Raw genomic sequence first — 23,599 nt, forward strand, 5'->3', positions numbered from 1 at the left:
TAAGACCCCAAGTCTATTACAACCTTTATCCATTCCAATCCAACATTGGGAGGAGGTTTCAATGGATTTTATCACAGGTTTACCCAAGTCTAAGGGAAAGAGTGTCATCATGGTGGTAGTTGATAGACTTACCAATTATGCACACTTTTGTGCATTATCACATCCATTTAAAGCCAGTACAGTTGCTACTGCATTTATGGAAACAATTCAAAAGCTACATGGAAATGCAAAGATTATTGTAAGTGAAAGAGATCCCATTTTCACTAGAAATTTTTGGACAAAATTATTTTCTTGTCTTGGTACTCAGTTAGCTCATAGCTCATCTTATCATCCTCAATCTCATGGGCAAACTGAGATAGTAAACAAATGTTTGGAAGGATAGCTTTGTTGCTTTGTATCTGATAAACAAACACAATGGGTCAAATGGTTGCCTATGGCTAAATGGTGGTATAACACTTCCTACCATACTACAACAAAAATGACCCCATTTATTGCACTTTATGGATATCAGCCACCATCCATCACATCATATTTAAGATAAAATTCTAAGGTTCAAGTAGTGGAACATCACATCGAGCATCAACAACAAGTTCTCCAACTCTTAAAGGATAACCTTGTGCTGGCGCAAAATATAATGAAGCAACAGGCAGATCAACATCGTAGCGAAAGAAGTTTTGATGTAGGTGACTGGGTATTCCTACGGCTACAACCATATAATCAAATTTCCCTCAAGCAAGCTAAGAAGGATAATAAATTATCACCAAAGTATTATGGTCTGTACAAGTTGTTGCAAAATATTGGTACTATGGCATACAAATTGGAGCTTCCCGCAGCTTCTCGAGTGCACCCAGTTTTCCATGTTTCATGTTTAAAGAAGGTTATAGGCGACAAGCTCCCAGTTCAAACAATATTTCCAGAACTTGACGAGGAAGGAAAAATTATATTGGAACTGGAAGCAGTCACAGAAACAGGAACTCGACAGCTACAAAATTGAACAATTTCAGAGTATCTCATCAAGTGGAAGAACTTATCTGCTAAAGATTCCACATGGAAGGATGAGAATTTTATACAAAAACATCCAGAACTACTCAAGCATTGAGGACAACACTTTTTTTTAAGGAGAGGGGCATGTTAGGTCCCTATAATACTAGTGACTACCCCATGACTATTGTAGTTGTATCCCTTATTAATATTTTTTGCCCCTATTGTCCCCATATTGTTATTACTGTGTCCCATAGAATCCCTCTATTGCTATTTTTGTGCCTTTATGTTATTATTGTTAGTTCATCTTGGTTATATTGTGACCCCTTAGACTCCTATATATAGAAAGGAGGTTTTGTCATTTGTATCATCCAAGAATTGTTCATTTGTGTAATGTAAAGGAGGTTGCCCCCTCAAAGAGGTTGAATTTTAAGGCGTTGATCTATCTTTTCTATATTTTTGTGAGCTGGTTTTGTAACAAATCCACTCATCTCTAATTGTTCAAAGTAAGAGGGTTTTTAGTGTGTCAGATCCTAAATGATGTAATTTTTCCCTCTTAACATTAGACATGAACCTCTCTATTAGATCCTTAAAGCTCTCATCTTCTTTTTCATTCATTCTAAATATTTCTTCTTTAAGATCACGATCTTTATATTTTTCTAGAAATATCTTTCCCATGTCATTCCATGATCTTATTAAATTAGTCCCTAAACTCATGAACCATTTAAGAGCTTTATCCTTCAATGTTGCTAGAAACAATCTTAGTTTTTTAGTGTTTAATAAGTAACCATAAGATTTACAAATGATTTCAAATTAAAAGAGAAAGGTTTCTAGATCCTCTAACCTTAGACCATGAATGTTTGGAAGAAAAGATGGAGGGATGTTCTTCATATGCACACTGACATCAATATCTTGATTTGAAAATCCAAGAGGATCTTCTTCATTGTCATCATTTCCATCCATTTCTTCTACATTATTTTACATCTCTTCTTCTTCTACCTACCAAAGTGGATGGTGATGTGGCTCTTACTACACCACATGATCAAACCGGGGGGGTGGGTTGGTGCTAGAGAAATTTTTTGTTTTTATTATTGAATGAAAACAATAATGCAATGCACTTTTCTGTTTTTGAAATGAAATATGTCTAATGCAAATATTTTTTGTTTTTGCAAAAAGTAAAAAGAAATGAATCAACTAGGGAATAAAATAATTCCTACTTTGACACCTCCCTAGCAACGACGCCAAAAAGTGATGAGCCTCAGTATTGCAACAAGAATGATGCAACTCCCAAGGCTACAAATTTTAATTATCAACTTGAGGTTCATACAAACTTAAGAGGTATCAGCACTATATGTGCAGCATACAATGTGTCCTTGCTTTTATGTCATGACGTAATGGAGTGAATGTAATAAAATCATATCATAAACTGATTGTAGAAAATGAAATGCTCGAAATGGAAACCTTAACCTATTGCAAGAAAGAATATACAGGAAGGAAACCTATTCTAATTACATAAATTAAATCTCATGAAGTAAATGTCAATCATTACATTTGAAAGAGTTTAGGTTCATTAATAGAGTTCATTGGATGTGACAATCAAGAAAATCATCGTTGCATTATCCAATTCATAAATTTGTCCATTAGCTCAAATTGATGAGATGTTTTGCATGGGTAAAAAAGAAAGTCCTAAGTGGTCTTTAGTCTTCCCTAATAATTTATTTAGAGCCTAGTGGTCTTTATTCAACCCTAAGGGACAATAACCAATATTCTTGAGTGAATCTAGGAAAGTATATACATGTTGGAAGGCTGCTATAGGAGATCATGTAGTTACTATAGGAAACTGCATATTTACTACAAGAAACTATAATTTGCCAAATAACCAAGAAAATCAAATCCAAATTGGATGGGAAAAATGAATTGTTGACTAAGATGTCTTAGGTCTCTATTCCAAGTGGAATCACTCAAAAATACTCGTGTTAACCCATGCTAAAAAATAGCATAAAATTACTAGTCTAAAACCTAGAAATTTGAGAACTAGTGAGCCAGTAAATTTATCAAATACCTAACCTAATCAAGTGAAAATGCAATGGGGTGATTTTTTTTAGTAAATAGAATTTTTTTTTGATCTAATTCAAATGGATTCAACTCTATATAATCTCATTAGCATGCTCTAGACAATAGAATAAATTTATTGTTATTTTCCACAAAAGACTTCCAGAAATCTAGATTTGGGAATAAGTAAACTAATCCAAGTAACTCAATGATTACTATGACATTTCAAAAATGTTCCAAGGATGAAATGATGTTTTTGATCCTGAAAAATAACTTACTTCAACCATTTAACTCAATCCTACAACAAGAAATCATCAATACTAAATGCATAAATAGAAAAACCCAGAACAAGAGATGCATTTGAATAAGAAGTGAAAAGAAGAAAAGTAAATGATACAAAAGGGCTCTAAGGCTCCTGAGATGGAAAATCCCAAGGAAAATCAAAGTCCTCTGAAGGATACCAAGATTTAGAAGCTGAACATGGCACCATTATTCATTATTTCCATCAATACAATTACATCCCTGTAGAAAATGAAAGTGGCGCTGCAAAAATATGAGTTCTCTCCACAAGAAGGCTAAGAAAAATCAACCCCTAGAGGAAAATTCGACTTGTACTTATAAAAAATGATTAGGAAGCATTCCCCATAAAAGGAGTAAGCTTTCCCCACCAAAATCCCTTAATTAGTGGATTTGGTTCCCAATACTAGGAATTTGCATTAAATTACAGGGAACACATTCCTAGATTTTCTCAATCATTGGAGCTCCAGAATTTATGCAATTATTTTAGAATATCTTCTTGATTTATTATTTAATATTGATCCTTCTATAGTAGGGATAAATTCCCTAAATTATCTCCTCCTCCAAATCTTCATAATCTGCCCAATATTCTACAAAAATAAATAATATTAGGCACAAATATGCAATTATCCATAAACCTTCATGATGAACATATTAAAGTTAAAAATACATTATCTAATGCAAAAAGAGAGTTTTATTGTCCTGAAGGATGGTCATATGGGCCTTAATTTATGTCTAATTTAGAGGCTCGCCACTTTTCATGGAGGTTGTTAGGCATGGATTAATGGGGGATTTGGCAGAAAGAGTGGGCTAGGTATGTACTCTTGTCTCCTTTGCACAATTTGATGGTTAACCATGTATCCTAGTCCTGTGGGATATCCTTTACCAGCTACTAGATTTAGGGATGACACTACATGGGAAACGTTGATTTTGGGTGCGTGATCCCTCTCTCTAACACCATATACATCACCTCCCCTCCACTTATTATAACCTGATTGATCACTTTTTCCATTGGGTCCACATTTGTCCACTAGGTCCATAAGGAGTTAGCCTCCCCCTCCCCTTTCCCACACCTTAATTCGGGCCTCGAACAATGCCTCAGAGGTTGATGCAGCTAAAAGAAAAGTAAAATGCATAATTTTTCCACTATCAATAGGAAATGTACCATAAAATACAAAATATGGTCAGGACACATAAATTTAGTACGTGGGTGAAAGACAAACATGAGCTCTACCCGTATCATTATGGTCATCTCCCTAGTTCCTAAGGCCCCTCAATATTGGTCCCTCACATCGTTAAGGAACCCATCATTGTCCAACACCTGGTGGACGATGAACTTCCCCACCTTAAGGGGGTACTCACTACTATATCTTATGCATCATGATCCCATCCCCTGGATCCCCAAGCAGTTATAAAGAAAAAGAAATCAAGTGTAAAAGGCATATGAAGAAGGGTGGAAAAATAAAGTTCAAGGTAACTCATGTACCACAATTTCTCCCTCCTACATTCATATACCCAAGTGTGGGCTTCCCCTATTATAGCTACCCTTGTACTATGGCATGTGGCTTGGAGCCTTCCCCTTGATGCCCCACTACATTCCATCATTATATCATCTTCCACCTGTCATTTGATGGATGTAACATGGACATATCACCCCCTTTAGAGGTTGAAACCACCTAATAGCTTCCTTGGTTAACTTTCTTCTTGAACTTGGAGACACTTGTACATGCTAAAGCCCACTATGGAAGGGCATGCCACTATTAAGTGTCCACTTGATTCCATGATTTGTAAGCTCTTTTACTCGATTACTCTAATGATTTATTGTACTGGAAGGTGAGGGAACACATTGGATCTTATACAAGATTGTAGGTGGGTCACCATTTGGGGTTTTGTCTCCCTATATGGGGTCCAAGCCCTCAAGAGGTTCATATTTCCACTTGTAGGGTAAGCGTTGAGAGTCATGGGCCTCCACCATAACAGAGAGAAAATTGCCACTTCATGGATCCCTCAACACCATTCATTGATTTTTCGTGTTCCACCTTTTTGGATGAGGATGATGCACCTAGACCACCATGCGTAGTCAGCTTCACATTTTCACCATACACGTGGAATATGTTCCAGGGCCCATATGAGGATGTTTCTTACCATGGGAGACAAATGGAGGGCTTATGTCATCATTCTATCCCTTACATATGGTATACAGGCATTATCGCTCCACTTGGAGACCCCTGAGGATGTTATTGTGCCCCCACACCCACTTGGGGACACCACATTTGATTTTATTGGATATTAAGGGACCACCCCTTTGATCACTATATTTGGAGCTTATTCTATCACCTTGTCACATTTTGAACACCATTAGGCCTCTTCAATGGCCCAATGACTCATTGTATCTACTATTTTTTCCTCTTGAAAGGATTATCTTGTTTTATGGAGCTATCTTGGTGGGCTTGTCACCAAGTCATGTCATTATTGTACATTATTTTATTATTTGAGGCTTAGTTAGGAATAATTAGGAAATCGAACTCTTTAGGAAGGATGCAAATTAATGAAGGCTCATTTGAATCTCATGATTACTTAGATTTGGATCATTTGTTTCTTCTGGGAATTTTTCTAGGCAATTTGATGGATGAATTAGATATTTAATTTATTTTGATGTTTGGAAGAGCTTAATTTTTGTCTTGGATCTTTGATTTTATTGCATCTTGAAGATTGGAATAATTTTGTTATACTTGTTAGTACTTTTTCTTGTTTAAGGCTTGTAATTTTTTCTCGTGAAATAATCTATGAAATATTTTTGTTTCTTGAAGTTGGTGTAACTTCTCTTATGCTTATGCGAAGTTGTTTATTTATATTTGTGTATTTGTGAGGGAATTTTCACATTATTATTGTGAAGTATGGTGAATTATTGTCTTAGGGGTACCTGACTTTTCATGATTTTCCTTGATAAGTCATTATTTTGCACCATAAAGAAGTGTAAATTTCCTTTGTAACCTAGTTGTTGCTAAGGCCATATGAAGTTGTTAGGGAACTCCTTGGTTAGAATTAAGCCTACCTAAGCATTGATTTCTTTAGACTCCATTCTCCCAATTGGTTAGGCACTAGTCTAGTCCTACAGTGATCACAAAAGTATATTCTTCTCACGTCCCTTCCTATTTTCTAAGCCCAGACCTAGTAGGCCTCCTAGGGAATCATCTAAAATCATATCTACCCATTGAAAATACTTGAAAATTGGTCAACTACTGTGTTGGGGTCTTCTTGAGAGGTCCTCCAAATTTTAGGTCAATCCCACAATGGAATGTCAAGGTATTTCAAGACGTTAGCTTGAATATTGTTCTCCTCCCTAGGTCCCTTTTTGGTTGGTGACTTCATTGAGATCTGTTGATGGCAAAAAATTACCTCATCAACATTAGGGAAGGCCACCCAGTCAGAATCCCAAATCAAACTCTTGTTTATTCTTATAATGGCTTCAACTGGTTCAATTGGGTTTAGTTACCCCCTCTCTCTCCCTGTTGTATTTTGGTTTTTCTATTAATTACCAATAGAAAGAGAGAAATCATATTTGTCTTCTTCTTGTGCACATGCAAGCAAGCAAATCCTTATGCTGACTTGAGGGCTCACCTTAAGCCACACCTAAAGTCTACCCCTGCATAAGGGGACTTGTAGAATGCAAACTTGAATCTAAATGCAAATCTAATCTAAGATGCAAGCAAACAAGATAATCCCATCTCGAATTGGAAAGGAATATATTTCTCTCAATTCAAGAGAAGATGTACTAACTAACCACGAGAAAAGGATTGTTTGTATAATGATTGAATTAAGAAAATGAGATTAAATTGCAACATGCAAAATAATTTGCATTTTACAATTTATTAGATCGCTTTATGCAAATCGAATTTACTTAAATAAAAAGTTATCAAAGAAAATTAGAAATACATATATGAATCCAATAAAATGACTGAATTCATTATATGATTTTCATCAATTAAAAGAAGTTCATTTAATTAATGAAAGAGAAAACAAAATAGGAATGTGTTTAAACAATAAAAAGTTATTGATGAATGCATTCGAATCTTGATGAATTCATCTTGATTTTAATTCTATTCTTCTCTCCAAAGATAGTTCTTATATAGATTCAATAACATATAGCAATTGATACAACAAAAGTGCCTAATATCAAAGAGCAATACACTATTTAGAACAAATTAAAAATAATTAGAGACATTTTGGAAATAGAAAATTAACTTACAATCCAAACAAGAATGCATTGGAATGAAAATTTATTAAAATCATACCAAAACTTCATTACAAATTTTTCAGTCCATAAACAGCTTCAACTCCTTGAGAGCATTTGTCTACAAAAGTGTAAAACAACTCTTCTTCTCATAGACAAAAATTTCATATCTCTCTGCAACTCAACCTTTTTTTCCTTACAGAAGTGCATATGTCCAGCAAGAAAAAAATCAAAGGTAGTCTCCCCAAATACCTCAAATCTAAGTTATTCTCCCTACACTACAACTGAAAAAATCCCTTACAAACGTGCTTCAAGGGCCCCTAGTTGTAGATAAGAGGAACCACTTCCTCATTCTCAAGGTTGTTATTTAATAATTTGCAAAAGTCCCAAAAATGGAGATTTGTTGGGAGTGGTTCATATTCAATGAATCTAGGTCTATAAATTGTCCATTCTCTTATTTGATGGTCCCTTCTCATTGCTCCCAAACAGTTGTGCTTAATCCCATGCAACAGATCTCCTGCTAGAAACCAATCAAAATCCATTAAATTTCAACGCGAAATCAATATAACAAATTAATAAAAATAAATTTCCAAAGAAATATTTTAAGCCACAATTTGTTCAAGTGGATATTATTAGCCTTTGACTCAATACTGGAGAATGAATTATTGACAGTAGGTTTTCCCAAGCCAATGAAATTTTCCCAAATCTATTTAAGAAAAACCATTTTTTGTTGTAAATTCGCCACTTTATCTTCTGCTAATTTTTTGGGTTATTAAATTATTTAATCTGCTAAATTTAACATTCCTATATTGTTCTCTCTGGTTTTAGATTTCCAAAAAGCTATTATAGGGTTTATTGGCCAAGTAAATCTCATACTATGGCCTGTTGAAATCAAGTTATCCAAATTGCCAAAACTGCTAAAAAAAACTCCCATTTTCAAATATTAAAAAATTATATTATAATTTAATTACAAACTCAAAATGAAAAAATTATTTAAATTTGAAATTATATACAAAATTAAATATATTCTAAGAATAAATTAATAAAAAAATGCATTAAATTTTTTTTTTTTTTAACACATGGTGAATCGGTAACTATCAAGCTTAATCCACGGGAGACCCAGGATCAAACCTCATTGCTGCCACTATAACACCAAGAGCATAACCAACTACCTGCAAGTCGGGTATACTAAGATCCTATGATTTTAGCAAGAGTACACCCACGGGAGGGGGGTCCGCCCCTCTAGCCGCCACCACAGATATTAAAAGGCCATAAGGCCATTCATATGAGTGTAAGGGGATCTTGAGGATGAAAGGAGGATATCTGGTAACAAATTTGGAAAGACTCACGAGAAACCGAGAGTCGGGGAAAACTATGTTAAAATATTTATTTTAAAATAAAATTAATTAACAATTAGTTACAAATTTATTTAATTAAATTAAATTATAATTAATTAAGTCAACTAATTCATCCCAATTAATTATTTAATTACTTGTGAATAATTAAAATTAATAAGGTTAAAATATATACAAAGTTATATTATATTTTGTACATTGTAAAGGGGGAAAATTTATAAAATTTTAAATAGGCATTATTTTAAAACCGTGCATCCAAATTAGGTGAAATGAGAACTGATGGAAAGTTAGCGAGAAATCGAATGCAATGAAGCAATCATAATATAAATATGAAGAAAATAAATCTCAAAAAAATGTCACACAATTAACCAAAAGAAAGCATTAAAGGGCAATAAGGCCAGAATTTACAGAGAGGGTCCCCATTATTATTATGAAGATAATAAATTAAAAATTGGGGGGCAGGGCGATGGGGCGCGGGAAGTGGAGGGTTGTGATTTTTCCGCAACAATTGTTGAAAATGCAACAAGATGATGGAGCTTAGTGGAAAGGAGTCGCCTTCACTAAGTGGGCCCGCAAGCTATTTTTGACACAAAGTCTATTTTTAGACATATGGATCATGGTCTATGAGTTGCAGGATGCTATTTGTGGATGATTGGTCATGTTGGTAAAAATAGATGGACTTCTACTTTTAGACATATGGGTGGTTTCTATTTTTAGACTGCTAGGCTAAAAATAGAACAATCGAATATTATTAGCTCATAATATTATTTGGACTATAAACATTATCTTATCCTCTTGGAGCACTCCAGTTTGAGCTACAGATGTGGCACATGCAGCTGTCAGAAGGAAATATGCTTTTCTTATGGGTCAGTTGAGCTATTGCATGATGGACTTCAGTTAGAACTCAAGTGATTGAGTTTGGTGGAGTTGATTGAGGAGTTGATGGAGTTGTGTTCAGTTTGACTTGGTTGAACTAGTTGTATTTAGTCTAACTGCAGAATACACTAGTGATGAGTGATGTGAATTAATTTTTAATTAATTCACTAATTATTAACTCATAAAGCAACTAAAGAATACATCAATTAACTCAGTGCATGGGCAGTTCAGTGGAGACAGGTGTTAGAGGTTGAGATTGCTATCAATTGTGACTATAGTTGTGCATGAGATCTTGCACAATCAATGGGATTGAGTAATGCCAATGAGGATTGTGTGGTTCAGCCAAGGAGATACAAGTTTGCTTTAGCCATTCATCATTATTCTCATGTAGGATTGCGTAGTGGAGGCAGGCAGACAGTGGAGGAGATTTGAACCTGTGATTGGTTCAAATCTGAGCTAGTTTGTGTGTAACAGGTGGAGATAGTACTGAGTACTTGTGAGGAGTATTGTACTATGTATTGTTACATGTTCTCAATCATTATAATATACAGATAGTGTGGGGTTTTCAGCTGTATGCTTTCCCCGGTTTACATACTGTGTTAATGTGCGCATGCGATTGATGTTTCATTGTTTTTAATTCCGCAAATCTGATGATCAACATAGAGGAGGTTATGTATTATGCATGTATTCTGCAATAGTGTATAATCGGGATAATCTCTATGAATAAGTGTCATATTATTCAAAATTTCTACATGGTATCAGAGCAGAGTTGATCATCAGATCTATTATTCAGAAAGTGATTACATTTTATTTCTTCAGGCAGAGTCTGTAATCGGGCCAGGTAGCCTCTGGATTCATCCTTCTTTTGGAAGGTGAGATATCCGGTGAATGCCCATACAATCAATCTCTGTACGAGAAATACTTTGTTCTCACGAATTTTAGATCAGAAGCGGTTGAGTTTTGAGCTGGTGGAATTCGAATTTGCAGCAGTGTTTTCTTGGTGTCAAAGTTGAAATGTCTTTCAACAGATTGCGATTCAAATATGCCCTTGAAGGCAGCTCGAATTATATTGCATGGAAAGACAGGATGGAGGTGGTGTTAGATAAAAATGGGTTGAAGGAGTTCATAGAGGCTGAGGTCCCAAAGCCTACTGATGCTGCTCACGTTGAGGCTTGGCAAAAGAAGACAACAAAGTGTCGAAGGATTCTGTTGGAGGGTGTGAAGGATCACATGGTATCCATCATGCATGGAAAGGCTTCTCCATACTTGATGTGGAAAGCGTTGACAGATCTATTCCAAAGAAAGAGTGACCAAAGGAAGTTGGCGCTCAAGGATAAACTCAAAAACATTAAGTGTGAGAATGGAGACAGTATGCCCAGGTATCTCACGAAGTTCACCCAATGTCGGGATGAGCTGGGAAGTGTGGGGGTGACTGTCGATGATGAGGACTTGGTAAGCTTGGCTCTCCTTGGTCTTCCGAAGAGTTGGCATTCCTATCAGGACTCTGTCAATGGTCGGGAGAAATTTCCAGGATGGGAGAGACTTTGGTCGGATCTTGTGCAATAGGAGATCAGGCGGAATACCAGGGACGGATCTTCATCAAAGGCATCTGATGAAGAAAAATGCACTTTGGCTGCCAAAGCAAGGAAGGGGAAGGAGAAGGGTTCTCTTTCTGAATCCAGTTCTTCCAATGATGGGAAGAAGGTTGACAAGTCGAAGGTGAGATGCTTTCATTTTCAAGAGTTGGGCCATTCTGCTACTAATTGCCCAAAGAAGAAATCCAAGAAGAGATCCGGGGAAGGATCTGAAGGTGAGGCACTTGCTTCACAGTTTGATTCGGACTTCACACTCTTCACATGCATGGTTTCATCCATGGTGGGAAGTGGTTGGTTTCTTGACAATGGAGCTTCTTTCCACATGACCAGTGACAAGAGTTTGTTCAGTACTTTGGAGGAGAAAGATCTCCAGATGCTCATAGTGATGGGTAATGATGAGAAGTATAGTGTCTCAGGTGTAGGCACAGTTATTTTTCAGAGGGAGCATGGAGCTCGCCTTACCTTGACCGATGTCAAGTATGTACTAGGACTGAAGAGAAACTTGGTGTCGATCATGATGCTGGAGGACAGAGGCTATGATGTAGTCTTCAGTAAGGGAAAGGTTTTCCTTAGACACATCATCACTAGACAGGTGAAGCAAATTGGTTCATGGGTCAAGAACCTATGTGCTCTTGAGGTTCAAGATGCATGCAAAGCCTTGAGCAGCGAGGCAACTGATGGAGACTTGGTGGTTGAGAGGGAGCGTATATTACCTCTCAACATGCAGAGCCAGAAGAAGTCTCAAACGATTATGGAGGAGCCACGATTGGTGTAGCAGCTTCAGGAGGTTGTGGAGCAGCCACAACAAGGGAAGCTGAGAGGAGATCGAATAGAGACATATACTCATGCAGAGACCTCTAGTAGGGGGGAACTTCGAGCCAGGTGGGCTAAGGGATCACATATAGCCATACCTCCAGGTAGGAGGTGGGGCGATATAGAGTGATCGTCCCAAGGAGGAGGGGCAGGATCCTTGACGTACCCAACCTCTTGGATGAGACCTTGCTACGGGAGCCCTAATTGGAGTAGCAGGAACCGACTAATTGGGCAGAGACAGATGCGGATGGAGCGGCATAGAGAGCGACAATGTAGGGAATCCCAAGACAACACATAGCTAGCAGGCTGCAGCAATGCGAGAGGCACAAGTGTTTTGCACAGTGCTAGGTGGCACAGCGAGGTGTGAAATGGTGCGAGATGCATGGAGATGTTGCAGTAGCGCAGATGTTAGAGAGGGAGCACTTGTCAGCAGCAGGTAGAGCTTCAGCATCAGAGTATGTTCCTAGCCCAACAGAGTGGTCAATTGGGAGTGTTTTTGTTCCAAGTGTTGTTGGAGCAAGTGGACCGGGCAAATGTGTTGCATGCAGAACATTCCAGAGTTGCAGGATAGGGGTTGCAGATAATCCTATCTTGTTGAGAGGGAGTGTTGAAAATGCAATAAGATGATGGAGCTTAGTGGAAAGGAGTCGCCTTCACTAAGTGGGCCCACAGGCTATTTTTGGCACAAAGTCTAATTTTAGACATATGGATCATGGCCTATGAGTTGCAGGATGCTATTTGTGGATGATTGGTCATGTTGGTAAAAATAGATGGAATTCTATTTTTAGACATATGGGCGATTTCTATTTTTAGACTGCTAGGCTAAAAATAGAACAGTCGAATATTATTAGCTCATAATAGTATTTGGACTATAAACATTATCTTATCCTCTTGGAGCACTTCAGTTTGAGCTACAGATATGGCACATGCAGCTGTCAGAAGGAAATACGCTTTTCTTATGGATCAGTTGAGCTATTGCATGATGGACTTCAGTTAGAACTCAAGTGATTGAGTTTGGCGGAGTTGATTGAGGAGTTGATGGAGTTGTGTTCAGTTTGACTTGGTTAAAGTAGTTGTATTTAGTTTAACTGCAGAATACACTAGTGATGAGTGATGTGAATTAATTGTTAATTAATTCACTAACTATTAACTCATAAAGAAACTAAAGAATACATCAATTAACTCAGTACATGGACAGTTCACTGGAGACAAGTGTTAGAGGTTGAGATTGCTATCAGTTGTGACTATAGTTGTGCATGAGATCTTGCACAATCAATGGGATTGAGTAATTCCAATGAGGATTGCATGATTCAGCCAAGGAAATACGAGTTTTCTTCAGCCATTCATCATTATTCTCATGCAGGATTGCGCAGTGGAGGTAGGCAGACAGTGGAGGAGATTTGAACTTGTGATTGATTCAGATCTGAGCTAGTTTGTGTTTAACAGGTGGAGATAGTACTGAGTACTTGTGAGGAGTATTGTACTATGTATTGTTACATGTTCTCAATCATTATAATATATAGATAGTGTGGGGTTTTCAGCTATATGCTTTCCCCGGTTTACATATTGTGTTAATGTGTGCATACGATTGATGTTTCATTGTTTTTAATTCCGCAAAATTGATGATCAACGTAGAGGAGGTTATGTATTATGCATGTATTCCGCAATAGTGTATAATTGGGATAATCTCTGTGAATAAGTGTCATATTATTCAAAATTTCTACAACAATGGTGACAAACGGGGAAGGACCAGTTGTCTCTAGTTAAAAGATAATGAGCTTAACTTTAAATAAAGGTTAAAGTGAGGAACTATATTAAGTCGCCAAATATGAAAATGTTTTCCATGGGTCCGACATTAATTGATCAAGCAATATAAGTTCAAAAAGATAAGTACTTGAAATAAACTGAGTCTAAAACATGAATCCATGCTTTTAGGGAATATTTAATTTTAAAGATTACCTCGTATGAGTGATAGAAGAAAGTACAAACAAGGATTTTGTGTTAAAGCATATATCCATTGATATGAATGGTCTCTGACATTGCTTCACTGGCAGCGAGCCTGGTCAGTACCCCGGTGAAGTTGTCTTTAATGTCGCACAATCATTTCCTTGCTGCCAGCAAGCGTTCATAGCCCCAATGGGTTTACTTGTACTTCCCATTCTTCCCCTTTTGATAAGAACATTTGTGAGCTAAGTTAATGATGCAATTGAGTGAAATGGGTGGGATGGTAAAAGATACTTAAGTAAATGGATATAACACTTCCATAATGTTGACTCCATATTTTTCGCTGTGAATATCATTTCATAGGATTTTATAAAGTGGAGGGAAGGAAGAGATTCACTAATTAAACCCAAGGTCAGTTCTTTCCTTGAAAAGATGAACTATACCACTTGATAAAGATGATTTTTCCTCCATGGGAAAGGAATTAAGGTAAGAGGACTTTAGAATTCCATAAAATAATCCCCTTTGAGGTCAATGAAAACTCATGAAATGGACAGAGTAAGCATTTTCCATGTGTGCTAACCAATGTTGGGTAACAAAGACTTCCTCCAGATAAATCTTGGTAATATCAAAAAAACCAATCAAAATCCAAAACAAAAAGGAAAGAAAAAATCCAAACTAAAGAAAAAGAATAAATTAGCATACTCCAAAAATTTCAAAGGAGGAAATTAAAAATAAAGGAAAATCCAAAATTAAAGGAAATCCCAACCAGACTAACTATACAAATGTCTCAATAAAAGAGTAAAATAAGAAAAACATGTGTGTTCTTCTTATGTTGAGATTTTAATAAATTCTATCTTGCAGAGTTATAGGCAATTAGGTTTTCAAACTAAATAGCAATCATGAGAAAAAATGAAATCAAATGAGAAGTTTTTTTTTTTACAAATTTCTTTTTTTGAAATGAATCCTACCTGAAACATCTCAACAATTTTCCTAATAAAAACAAGGCTTGTGAAACAAATTGAAGGTTCAGGGACTCCCCAATTTAGCTGACCTGATGAACATCGTAACTGCTCTTCCAAAGCTTGAAAACAAGTAAAACAAGGAGTATGAGTATAGATCTAAAAAAGTAGGAGTTTAAAACAATCTTGGAGAGATGCAAGGACAAAACATAAAATTAGCAAAAACTAAAAAACATAGCTGAAACAAAAACCTAAGAAAACAAAAACAGATAAAAATGGGCATACGAAACTTACCATTGAAAAATTTCGTTTAAATTATTTTACCTAAAAGATGTTGATTTTCTCCAAAAAAAATAACCTCTTCTTTTAATTGGAATTAAAATTATGAAGAAGTGGCTTTTTATGAAGTTTTCATTGGCCCAAAATCAACACTTACTAAATCTAAGTTAGGGTGAGTAGTAAAGCTAGAAAAAAACATGATTCGTGTTCAAAGGAATTAGAATTGACTAATAATCATTATCAAAGACAACAAGAATTTTTGCTTCGTAGGAAATAATAGGCCAAAATTGAATGATAAACCTTTAAATATTGTAGCTTGCTAAAAATTGTTGATATTATGTACAAAAGAAAGGTCATGGAAAGAAATATTCTTGAGAATTGGAGTTCTCAAACATTTTTCAAATAAATCAATAAAGTATGGATGGACATTTAGAATATTTCTAGAAGTGTTACGATTTTTGTCAGAGTGTAATGATGTACTCTCAAGTGTCTGAGTTTGTGAATAATTCACTTGAAAACCAAACATGAATTGGTCAAACATGAACAAATAAAATTTCAACATAAGAAGTAGTTGATGTTCATGCTTAAAGCTCTAGAGTTGATTTTCATATATGCTCATTAATGCACTTGAGGAGAGTCTAAAGTCATAATGTTCAAAGTGCCATCGTATTATTTTCAAAAGTTTAAAAATGAAATTTGAAAGAAAAATAAATTCAAACCAAGGAAAATGAAGAAAAAATTTTATAATTTACATAAATGTTACAAATAACAGTACAACATAGTTGAGATTTTCTTGCAAACATATCCTTTTCTCAAGTTTCAAAAGAGATAATAAAATTAAAATTATTTACTTGTGGGAATGGGAGCATTTCAAGCTTATGATCCAAAAAGGATACTTCATCATTGTAGGAATCAAATATTGGGATAGATTCTTGAATGTTGAAATCACTACGATGATTGAATGTTTGAAAATGAGAATGGACCATAAAAATTTCTAGACTAGTGTTCTCTTCATCTTCAAAAATGGATTGGCTTAAAGAATTAGGAATATGGGAGTCGTACAAAATAATTTCTGAAGTAAAAAGAGACTCGATATTTTTAGTTTCCAGGTCATCATTGTAAATGACTTCGATAGTGTTATTTTATTCTTCATAAGATAAATCAGAACTAGGCAAAATATTAGATACATGGAGAGAATTTTCAAGACTGTTGGGAGTATGAATTAAATTTTCTCCATCCAAACCAAAATTAACTAGAAATTCATTATTAATGAAAACTTCTCTATTTTCCAAAATTACATTGGTGTAAAAAGGAATTGTTGAATAATTATTTAATGAATGGCAATTATTAAAAAAAATTGGGTAGAGGAAAAAATGAGAATTTAGAATTTTTGTACCTAAAATTTCCCTGCTTGAGGAATTTTTCTCATTGTCCAAAAAATATATTTCAAATTCTTCCACTCTTGCATTGTTTCCAATTTTAGATTGTTGAACAATGTCGATTTCAGCATAAGAAGATTCTGAATTAACTGCTACAACTCACATTTTTATTTGTTGACTGCTACTAATTACTGGTTGATTGTCTTCTTTTACACATTTATCAAAATTTGGAGTGGCATAAAAATTTTGATTTGAAGTGGTTATAAGATTAGCACTATTTATTTGAGCAGCATTAGTTTCTTCCTAAAAAATTTCATTAGCAATCCTTGCTTTTGGAAGAGGATCATCATTGTCACTTTGAGAAATTGATTCTTCAATAGTAGTACATATACTTTCTAGTTCTTGATAAGAAATACAAGGAAGAGATACTAAATGTTTGAACCATCCTATTAGTTGAAATTCGAGAGGTAAATATTTGGAATGAAATTGCATACAAATTAATTTGAATCTAGTTAGAAAATTTTCCAAAGACTCACCTTCCATCCTACGCAATTCTTCCAATTGATCACAAACATTTTCATAATCATATTCCTGAAAAGTGTGAAGGAAAATCTTTGAAAATTCATCCCAACTATGTACAGAGGCAACTGGTAAGGATCGACACCAGTATTTAGCTTGACCTATCAGCATAAGAGTAAATATCCTGCAAATAACACCTTTGTCAATATTGAAATTATTACAATTTAAAATAAACTAAATGAGAGATCAAAAGCAAAAATCTTACCATCAAATTTGACCTTAGAGAGAGTCTAAACTACTTTATCGGAGTGGAAGTTGGTGGAAGCTCGGTGGTGGAGCCACAGTAATAAGATAAAATATTCAAAGACACAATCTATTGTTTCCCTCCTAGTGCCAAAAATGACCTCATCAACATTAAGGAATACCACCTAGTTAGAGTCCCAAATAAGACTCTTATCCATTTGTATAATGGCTCCAACTAGTTCAATTGGGTCCAGTTACTCCCTCCCTCTCCCTATTGGCTTTTGGTTTATCTATTACTTACCAATAGAAAGAGAGAAATCAAATCTGCCTTCTTATTATGCACATGCAAGAAAGAAAATCCTTAAGATGACTTGAGGGCTCAACTTAAGCCACACCTAAAGTTTGTCCTTGCGTAAGGGGACTTCTAGAATGCAGACTTGAATATAAATACAGATCTATTCTAAGATTCAAGCAAAGAAGCTAATCCTATCTCGAATTGGAAAGAATGGTTTTCTCTCAATTCGAGAGCAGGTGGACTAACTAACCAGGGGAATAGGATTGTTTGTATAATGATTGAATTTAGAAAATGAGATTAAATTCCAACATACAAATAGTCTTAATTTTACAATTTATTTGTTCGTTTTACGCAAATTGAATTTACTTAAATAAAAAGTCATCAAAGAAAATTATAAATACATATCTGAATCCAATAAAATCATTGAATTCATTATACGATTTTCATTAATTAAAATAAGAAGTTCATTTAATTAATGAAAGAGAAAAAAAAATAGAAATGTGTTTAAACAATAAAAAGTTATTGTTGAATGCATTCGAATCTTGATGAACTCATCTTGATTTTAATTATGTGTTTCTCTTCAAATATAGTTATTGCAGACCTTCAATAACATATAGTAATTGATACAATGAAAGTGCCTAATATCAAAGAGAAATACACTATTTAGAACAAAACTTAAAAACAATTAGGGAAATAGAAAATTAACTTAAAATCCAAACAACGTTTGCAGTACATAATCAGCTTCATCTCCTTGAGAAAATATTTCTACAAAAGTGTAAAACATCTCTTCTTCTCATAGCCAAAAATGTTATATGTCTCTGCAACTCAACTTTTTGTTCCTTACAAGAGTGCAGATGTCTAGAAAGAGAAAATTCACAGAGATTCCCCCCAAAAACCTCATATCTAAGTTTTTCACCCTACACTACAACTAAAAAAATATCTTACAAAAGTTCTTCAAGATCCCCTAGTTGCAAAGAAGAGGAACCACTTCCTCATTCTCAAGACTATTATTTAATAATTTGCAAAAATCCCAAAAATGGAGAGTTGTTGGGAGTGGTTCATATTCAATGAATCTGGGGTTGTAAATTCTCCATTCTTTTCTTTGTTGGTCCCTTCTCATTGCTCTCAATATGTTGTTCTTAATCCTATTCAACAGATCTCCTACTAGAAACCAATCAAAATCCATTAAATTACAACCAGAAATAAACATAGCAAATTAATAAAAACAATTTGTTAAAGAAATATTTTAAGCGATAGTTGCTTCAAGTAGATCTGATTATCCTTTGAATTGATACTGAAGAATTAATTATTGATAGCATCTTTTCCCGAGACAATGAAATTTGGTCAAATCTAATTAGGAAAAACCATAATTTGTTGTTAATTTGTCACTTTATATTCTGTGAACTTTTTGGGTCATTAAATTATTGAATCTACTAAACCTCACATTCCCATATTGTTCTCCTCGGTCTTAGGTTTCTAACGAGCTATTATGGGCTTTATTTGGCAAATTAAATCTCGAGTTATGGTCTGTTGAAGTTATCCAAATTACCAAAACTGCTGAAAAATGTCCGCCTAAACTGTTTTATTACAAATTTCATTTTTAAATATGAGTTAAAAATTTATATTTTTTTCCCCTTGGAAAAATCGTAATTTTCATTAATATAAGAAAATTGCATATTGTAGATGTAGTTTGCATATGTTGTATGTGAGGTTGTTTGCCTATCAAAAAAGAAAGTATCAAAAAAGATCAATGTTCTCCATGCAGGGAGGATATGTCTTCTGTATTGTTCAAAAAGAGATCAAAAAACTCCTCGCAAGGAGTACATATGTTTGTAATGTATATACAACTAGTGTAAAATATACATAATGCTAATAATTAAAAAAAAAAAACTATAAACATGAGAAAAAGGCTCCTCCTGAGCCAGTTATGATATATAATCCATGTATGGACGGTGGTAGTACTGATAATGGACACTGTCCCTTTGCTCCAGGATCAACCATGTGCCACGAGGCTGGTTCGCAACTTCCTTGGATAGTTGATCGACAGTTTGATTGCACTCCCTGTAGATATGGCAACAAACAAAGAGGTCAAAATGTGCAATGAGTCTATGTGCCTCTTCCAAAATAGGTCTCAATGAATATGCAGAATAGTTTTTTGTATTGTTTATCCAGTTGCAAACAATTTTGGAGTCCCCAAAGATTTGAATATTCATGCAATGTTTTTCCAAGGCAAAGTGTAGGAGGTGTTTAAGAGTGATCAGCTCTGCATAATTATTGGTACCCCTTCCAAGACCATTTGTATTTTATCATAATGGGAGTCAAAAAGGTATAGTATAGTGCCCCCCCAACATCCTGCATCCTGTGCAGAGCCATCGAAATATGCCCAGGGGTATTCTCGGTTGATGACCTCAGGAACTATGTTCCTAGAGGGTGGAGCAACATCATCATCAAGTATGGAGTTATAGTCTGCCAGAATGTGGGAAATAATGGAGGGCCAGTAAGGGATGGTGTCATGGAAGATATAACGGTTACGTGCAATCCAGATCGCCCAACAAGTGAGAAGGGGTAGATTCCTAGCTTTGGTCAGGGTCATTGTAGTCCACCATGATATCCAAGCATCTAAAACAGTTATGCCTTGCCATTTACAGTGGGAATTGATGGCCATAAGGGTGGTGTTCCAAAGGTCCACTATGACTGGACAGGTAAGGAAGAGATGATCTATAGTTTCAGAACTGTTCTTGCAAATGCAGCACCAGGATGGTCCATGTTGGGCTCTCTTGTTCAGATTGTCTCCCGTGGGTGCCTTATTCTTCAGTACTATCCACATGAATAATCTTGTTCTGGGAGGCGCCTTTAATTTCCACAGGTGTTTCCACCAATTTTCAACAACCAGGGGTCAATGGACAGCAGCGATATGGAGGTATCCTTCCTTAGGGGAGTATAAACCATTTTTGCATGTGCCCATATCATCTCGTCTTCCCCCTCAATAATCTTGGTGTGCGATTCTATCAGTGAAGCTATATATTCCCCCCATTGTTGATGCCAAATCTGAGGGATGTGTAAGCTCTGAGCAGTCTTCCATACCTAATGAAATATGGTTGTGTGCTATGGGTCCACAATGTGACTGATATGTATGATGCCTAAATTATTGAGGTGTAGCATAAGATCCTGTGGAAGCATGTGCATGTTGCCGCAAACAATCCAAGGATCTAATCCAATGTGAACTGATGTAACAGACTGTATTTTCCATGTGATCCCATCTCGGATAATAGGCATGGATTTTATCACAACTTTCCATATGATCGATATCCCAGTCTTGTTCCAGCTTGGTCGGTGGATCCAGTCCATCAGATTTAGAGGAGATATATATTTCGAATAAGCCACTCTTGTCCATAAGTTGTTGGTGGTAACCAGTTTCCAACCTAGCTTGGCCACCAGTGCAGATGAGAAATCATCCAACCTTTTAATTCCCCATCCTCCCCATTTCTTTGGGAGTGTGACGACTCCCATCTGGCCCAAGAAAAAATTCTCCCAGACTGTTTGCCTTTCCAAAGGAATCTACAGCAGAGGTTTTGTATTCTAGAGAGTATACCCTGAGGGATCCATGCTAGAGACATCCAATATATAGGGGTAGCTTCAAGTATGGATTTAATGAGAACTAGTCAGCCTGCTCTGGAGAGGTACTTGTGGTGCCAGATATTGAGTCTTCTCTCTAGCTTAGAGATTAACCATGTCCAATCTGTTATCTTATATCCAAGTGGTTTCAATCTGTACCCCAGGTATCTAAGACCATCCTCCATCTGCAGAAGAGTGAATGGGAATCTTTGGAGTGCGAATTGTATCTCATGAGGTGTGCATCCTGAAGATATTAGAGTGGATTTTGGATTGTTGATTTCCATACCTGTAGCAGTTTGAAATATTTCCATGGTGTTCTGTAAGTCGGTCAGATCCCCAATGCCTCCGTTGAGGAAAATCAACACATCATCTACAAAGAGTAGATGGGTCAGTATGCATCTATCTGTGATCCTGATTCCCTGTAGTCTTCCCATCCTGTGTTCTTCCCTTATAAGTCTATTGAGACCATCCATAATGAGTAAAAATAAAAGGGGGGATAGAGGGCATCACTGCATGAGGCCTATTTCTGAATGAAAGAAGGGTGATGCCGATCCATTGATAAGGACACTAAAATTTATATTTGTTATGCATCACATGATCCAATGTATAAATTCTATGGGAAAACCAAGATGTGTTAAGAGCATTCTGATATATAACCAACTTGCATGATCGAAAGCTTTTGAGAGGTCTACCTTGAGGATCATACCTTTCAATTTCTTCGTCTGTATAGAGTGCATCACCTCTTGTGTAGTTCCTACAGCTTCATGAATCTATCGGTCCTGGAGGAAGGAGAATTGTTCTGAGGAGATATGAGAGGATAATATGGGGTGAAGGTGATTAGCTATGATCTTGGCAATGATTTTATATATATAGTTACAGAGGGAGATGGGGCGGAAGTCATCAAAAGAGTCAAGATTATCAGATTTAGGGATGAGTGCAATGAATGTGGTGTTGAAGGCCTCATACATCCTCCCAGTGATTTGGCAGTCTTCAATGACCTTGAGAAGATCACCACCAAGAAGTTCGAAGAATGCAGTGTAGAACTCAACTGTCCAGCCATCTAGTCTTGGGCTCTTGTCTTGCTTGAACCATTTCAAAGTGGTCTCGAGCTCCCCCATAGTGACCTCCTTGTTGAGTTCCATTGCATCCTCCTGATCCACAAACCAGGGAAATAATTGAGCCACTCTAATGATTTGTAAAGCTGCTTGTAGTGAGTTTTGCCTAGGGAGGTTAATTTCTTAAAAGTATTCACTCTGATGCCCCGCTCATTTTTCAGATGTCATGGCTTTTCGCCCATTTGCAAACTTATGGAATAATTTTGTGTTATCATTGCCCTTGAGTAGCCAAATGGCTCTACTTCTCAGCCTCCAAGATTCTTCCCTGTCCTTTATAATTTTACTTCTCTGTGTTACTAAGGATGTGAGCTTCTCCTTATGTTCAGGAGTTGTGTATCCTTGTCCTTGCTCATCCTCCATAGTAGCAATCTCAGCCCAACTTTCTGATAATTTCTTCAACTCGCTTAGATTATGGGCAAAACCTTCAGTTATATTCCCACCTACTGTAGGAGGGTGGGACTTCCAATAATCTATTACCATTTTAATGTAGGTTGCATCTTTTAACCATGTTGAGTTGAACTTGAATGGGGCTTTGGGTTTGTTCAAACCACCTCTGATTTCAAGGTATATCGGTGAGTGGTCTAATAATCCCCCAAATCCAACCCACTACCTATAATTATACCCCATACTCAGCAGTCGCTCTTTGATAAGGAAGCGATCTAGTCTTCTAGCAAGCCTATCCTCCCCTATTCTTCTATTCCTCCAAGTAGGTTGTAATTTCACAGATGGTATATCGATGAGGCTGTGGTCCTCCAAGATATTCTCGAAGAAAGCAGATAGAGGGTCTATTTGGGCATGATGACCCCAAGATTCAGAGTATCCAATTGAGAAATTAAGATCTCCTCCAAGAATTAGGTTGTCCACTTGCAATTGATTGGAGCTCAGCAGATGCTCCCAGAAGTCTCCTCGGTTTTGACATGGCCCATAAACATTGATGAGTCTGATGTCAGTGCCAAGTTCAGATGAGGAGATGTCTGCCCTGATATGACCAATACCTCCCCAAATATTACATAGTTTGATAGTCCTAGAATTGTACCCCAATGCAACT

The 23,599-nt window shown here is 36.1% G+C and overlaps 1 pseudogene; it reads right to left on the reverse strand.

Moving 5' to 3' along the window:
* The window catches only part of LOC149168758 (F-box/kelch-repeat protein At5g43190-like), a 114,209-nt pseudogene extending 91,178 nt beyond the window's left edge, over window positions 1-23,031 (reverse strand).
* Window positions 23,032-23,599: the final 568 nt, after the last annotated feature.

Source organism: Pinus tabuliformis, chromosome 4_2, assembly GCF_031772625.1.
Source record: "Pinus tabuliformis cultivar Carrire ecotype Pingquan chromosome 4_2, CPIR1, whole genome shotgun sequence".
Lineage (NCBI taxonomy): Eukaryota > Viridiplantae > Streptophyta > Pinopsida > Pinales > Pinaceae > Pinus > Pinus tabuliformis.